Below are 5,477 nucleotides of genomic sequence, written 5' to 3' on the forward strand. Positions count from 1 at the left end.
GCCTCCTTACAACCAGATTAATTGGCTTTAATTTGCACTTTGTACATAAGATTATTCCTGGAATTTCTATATGTTTGTACTTGTTTAAGGTTGATCTGATGTCGACCAGCTGGTTGTTAAGTGTTTTGCACAGTAGCTGTTTCACGGGTTTCTTACCGATTTCTCGTGCTTCTCCACCTGCGTTACCTGAAGCTGTTTCTGACTCTGAGCTCATGCTCAGTCATCTTGGAGATGTGAAACCTATGTGCAGAGTGCAGAGTTGCAGATTAACACACTCATCAGACTACAGGGCCCGCCTCTCCCCCGTCCATGCTGACCACAGCCAGGACTACGGAGAGCAGCACACAACTGCACTGTGGTTAGTCTTTTTCTCTCTCTCTCTCTCTCTCTCTCTCTCTCTCTCTCTCTCTCTCTCTCTCTCTCTCTCTCTGCAACATCTCAGATCATTTGTTTCATGTTTCAATAACATATCTCTTACTGGCATTTATTTAATAGTTTCAAAGTGCATTGCATAAGTTTTAAAAATGTGTAAAATGTTTTTGTTTATTATAAATTAGTTTTTCACTCCATTCAAAGACAAGAAAATTTACTTTTAGGGGTCACGAAATGTTGCACTTTTGTGCATGCCTGTCCATCTGCATAAACCGTTGAGGATCACACTAACGGTGTGAAACCTCGTGAAGTTAATCCATGCATGTCTGTTACTACCTTCCCCAGTTCAAATGTGTGGTGTTTTAGGTTTTTTCTTCAAGCGAGAGAAAGAATAAAAGCCTTCACACATCTGTCCTGCACACAGTATTAACTGACCTAACGCTGCTGTTCACCATGACATCATCTCAGTACAAACACTGGTACAGTAATAATGAAGTGTGCTATACTAGTCAGCCCAACGACATTATTTATTGCTTCTGTTTTATATTTGTTTGATTTAATTTCCAATGCTGTAAACTGGTATTTGTACGGGGCCTAGTTACCTTCACGCAGGGAACACACTGCACAGAGTTTGTAATGTAAGAAACTTGTTTTATGTAAAGCTGTACTGATTCATTTTTGTGTTTGACATAAACTGTTTTAACATTTGCTTGGACATGTGAGCTCATGTAATGAGAAATATTCTGCGTTTCTGAGTGTTTTCTCGCCAGCGTTTGGGTTAAAACCACAGTTTCCTGTAGAACAGGCATCTTTTCTCTCTCTCTTTTAGAGAAGTGGAACATACCGTCGCCCACGAGCTGCCCCCTTACACAAACCGCCCCCCACCCCATCCGCTCATTAAACATAAAAGTGAAGTTCGCCACTCACCGAGTGCAGTGTACAAGTTCACCACTCAACATCTTTTCACATCACCCGTCATCTCACCTGAAGCTGAAGTCATGAGCACTCTTGCTCGAGCACTCGTTCTGGGTCTGCTGCTGGTCGCGTGTCTTCAGTTGAGCGTAATGGGCCAAAGTAAGTTTATCACCCAATGTCTCTTTAAGGAAGCACTTAATTCTGATGTAAGTTTATTTAAAACACTGAATAAGTAGCCAAATATCATGTTAATGGCACGAGGCACAGAACCTTTCCCTCGCTGGGAGACTGTGCTAATGCATCTGTTTCTGCATTAGTCTCTATATCTAATAATATCTGTACTAATATATATGCTAATTTGAAATCCCACCCCCATAAATTAGACAGTCAAGCTCAAGTTCTTATGGCCTACATTTCTATAACCAGTCAGCAATACAGCATTAACCCACACTTTTATATTTGCCACTAATATATCATTCAACATAAATTATCTAAACAAATGAATGCTTTCATATAGATGCAAACGAACCGAAGGAATGCTGTTTTAAGTTTTTTGAGAAACCAATCCGTGCAAGATCTATTACAACATATGGAATGACGAGACCGGAGTGTCCAAAAGCCGGAGTCATGTAAGTTTTTAGAAATTCATTCGTTAATGCATTTATTTAACAATGAGGACAGTGTTTTGATTATGGGGTTTAGGGCTCATATAAACCATTAATTTGGAATGCTGCATCATTAATTTGGATGAACGAAAATGTCAGCATGTAAATATGTCAACGCATCATCTCTTATCTTCAGTTTTACAACCAGGAAGGGGCTTCGCATCTGCGCAGACCCTGGCTTTAAGTGGGTGCGGAACGCCATGGACAGAATTGATCAGCGCTTGGTGGAGGAGATGTCAACCTAAACCCAAATGGATGATTGTGTCTCGTATCTTCTCTCCACCATGTTTTCCTTACAAATTGCACTTTCACTTGTACCTACTTATTAGAGCAGTTCTTCGCTTGGGCAAGTAGAGGCATCATTTTATTCTAACTCAGCTTTAAACATAAAGCTTTAGTTCGGATGATGTTGGCATTATTATAACTGAAATAGGGCTGCAATTTATAAATTTATTGTTTTGTGTCGCATAAGTTAAAGTAACATTTTATTATTATTTCTGTGTTTGGTTGAATAAAATCACATTTATATTAAAAAAGCTTCGTGTTTACTTTCAATAACATAAAAATATGGTTGAACGTGTTACGTCACATGAGTTTAATGGCTGATAAACAACACAGACACAATACAAAATGCTTTGATATGTATTATGATACAAATTACAAATATGTTTCAACAAATGTAGGTTGTGCAAATAAATGACAAAATACTGACGTCAACATTGATCAAGATAGACTAGCCTACATATAATATAAGTCAGAAAAATTTCAGATAATTATACCAACATTAAAATGCTGAAAGTATTGTGTTTACTCTAAACTGGACAGTATTGGTTAGTGCATTTACTGGACTGATCAGACTCTGGAAATCTGTAGGAGATTTTGTACAATCTGATGTGCTCACACCACTCTCAAACTGTTGGGCAATTCTGCTCATTCACACACAGCAGGTAATTCAAACAGCGACCAAAACAATTTCGCTGGAGGAGTTTGACACCGAAGGCTACTGAGCCGACTGTTTTATTACGATAAACACGACTGTTCAGGAATCACAAAGTCCAGACGCTCCGTTAACATTATTAAAATGTTAAGATCAAGCTACTCTAAAAGTATGGACCAAATAATCAACATGATGGAATATAGCAGCTAATAAAGTGGTGCATGACCTTGCGTCTGGAGACGAGTGTCCACCCAATAGGCGGGGGCCGGAGACAGGGGGCGGGGTCGAATTATGCCACTTTACTATATTAGAATATAGTACTAAAATATATTTAGTTTATACAATAACTTTAGTGTTTTAAATACAACAAATCCGGTATCAAGGATACAGTGAAATTAATTTACGAATTGCTAAAATTAAAAGTGCATTCAAATTTACGTCTAATTAAAATGCTGTCCATTTCACACACACACACTTTCTCATTCAAGGTGAACACCAATAGTAATCTGTGTAATTCATTGCTACTTCGACCTGGAAACCCCACCACTAGCACACACTCACGCCATTCAGCTGTTTATATTGTTGCACAAACGCGATAACTAAACCATTCCGACTCACGCTCTACCTCTGGACACTTTACTAATGATGCGACACTGCGTAGTTCTTCTAAAGTCATTACAGCTGTTAAATTTGCACAGTAACAAGACCATAACAACTACGATGTTAATGACTGTTTCTGACTGTTTCTGATTAAAGGTATATGAGGTGTATGTCTTTAATCAGATGTAGAATTGTTCTGCAAAATCTTTGAACATACATTTTGGTACTGGATGGATGAGCCATTATATAAGTCACATTAAAATGGTCTGGGTCTTTTTATTACTGTTATTTCAATTATTTTAATATAAAACGTAGTGTTTGTTAAATAAAAGCAAATAAAACCTGTTGTGTTTCTTGTTTTGTATGAAACGGACTTTTATGATTAAAGTGTAGATTAAAGAATAGAAAGGAGGCAGACAGGGAGTAGCAGTGCGCTATGAGATGGCGCTCCTGTGTGCGGGAGTGTTGATGGCGCTCCTGTATGCAGCAGTGGTGATCCCTCACCAGATCTACCGGAGCACCGTCAGGCACCACTGACTTCAACAAAACTGTAACTAAGCGTACTTTCAGAAACCAAATCCAGAGTGTGTGTTGATATCCCAAACAGAAAATCAAGACAATCGGTGTATGCAGTCAAATGCATCTTAGCAACACCATCTGTACTTCAGTCTAAATTCATTCCAACTCAGAATGTCATTCCAACTCAGAATGATAGATAGATAGATAGATAGATAGATAGATAGATAGATAGATAGATAGATAGATAGATAGATAGATAGATAGATAGATAGATAGATAGATAGATAGCCGTGCTTTTCTGTGCGCCATCTGCTGCACAAAATCTGAAAAGTACATTTCGTATATTTCTGACGTAGCTACTTTGGTTTTGTATTTTTTAAATGCGGAACGTGCATACCTGGACCCCCATGAGCCTGGACTGTAAATCAGTAACTCTCTCACGTTTAACAGAAAATGTTCACAAGGGGGCGCTACTGGCAATCTGGAAGCTTTTCTGTGCGTTAACTGGGAGGGTTACAGAGCCCTTAAAAGGCACGGTATCTGTTTATATTTGTGTGCACGATGTATTAAATTGTGGGCACAATTTAGTTTAACGCGTATATGAGATACTAGACAGAGGTCCCGAAATCGTAATGCATGAGAACATGTTAGTTTATCCAGGTTCTCGGTTGATGGTCGAATTAGAAGTGATTCTGCTACAGTACATGACTCTTAAGACGCATAGAGGATTCACACTGCATCAAACTCAGTTCCATGTTGGAGTCTTTGTTGTTCTGTGCTCACGAACACCACTGGATGGTACTGAGTTCTCAATGCTTCAAAACCTTGGATCTTCATACAGGAAGAAGCCTCAAAAGCTTCACGGGACTTTATCTGCTCATCACTAACAATCAGCTAATGTAATCCAAAAGGGGTAAAGCAAAACGTAAATTTCAAACAGATAAATGGGTCAGGCACATTTACCACAAGCCAAAATGACAAACCACATTTTAACCCAGCATCCAGCCAGCAGACTACAGACCAGTGACACACATCTTTAATAGGATGTGGTGAGCAGGAGCCAGCCAATCAGGAGCAGCAAACAGTATGATTGGTTACACCCGAAACACGCGCTAACCTACAAAACACTGGCTGTGTCTGAATGGTGTTCTCGTTTACTCAGTCATTAATCACTACAGAGACAGTTCAGTATAAAACACTACACAGAGTACTCAGAAGGGAGACAACAGACAGAATTTAGACGACACAAGTACATCATTGTGCCTGTTTTACACTTTCAAATGTATTTTATCGTAACTTTAATAATACCTAGCACTACAGCTACGTCAAAGTTCTCATTTCATCAATAAAAACTATTGAGAGAAATACTGTAATGCTTATTTCTTGAACATGAGCTTCATGCATTTTGGTTCATGTTAGATTAATATTCTGTCACTGTTAGTTTTTGGCTCACCTGAAACAGCAGTGCT

General features: G+C 38.8%; 1 long non-coding RNA gene across 1 annotated transcript; it reads left to right on the forward strand.

Moving 5' to 3' along the window:
• Positions 1-247: 247 nt before the first annotated feature.
• Positions 248-2,225, forward strand: LOC113569396. The gene is made up of 5 exons (XR_004775271.1): positions 248-358; positions 739-851; positions 1,202-1,446; positions 1,805-1,916; positions 2,089-2,225. It is a non-coding gene; the product is annotated as an uncharacterized LOC113569396 (long non-coding RNA).
• Positions 2,226-5,477: the final 3,252 nt, after the last annotated feature.

Source organism: Electrophorus electricus, chromosome 19, assembly GCF_013358815.1.
Source record: "Electrophorus electricus isolate fEleEle1 chromosome 19, fEleEle1.pri, whole genome shotgun sequence".
Taxonomy (NCBI): Eukaryota; Metazoa; Chordata; class Actinopteri; order Gymnotiformes; family Gymnotidae; genus Electrophorus; species Electrophorus electricus.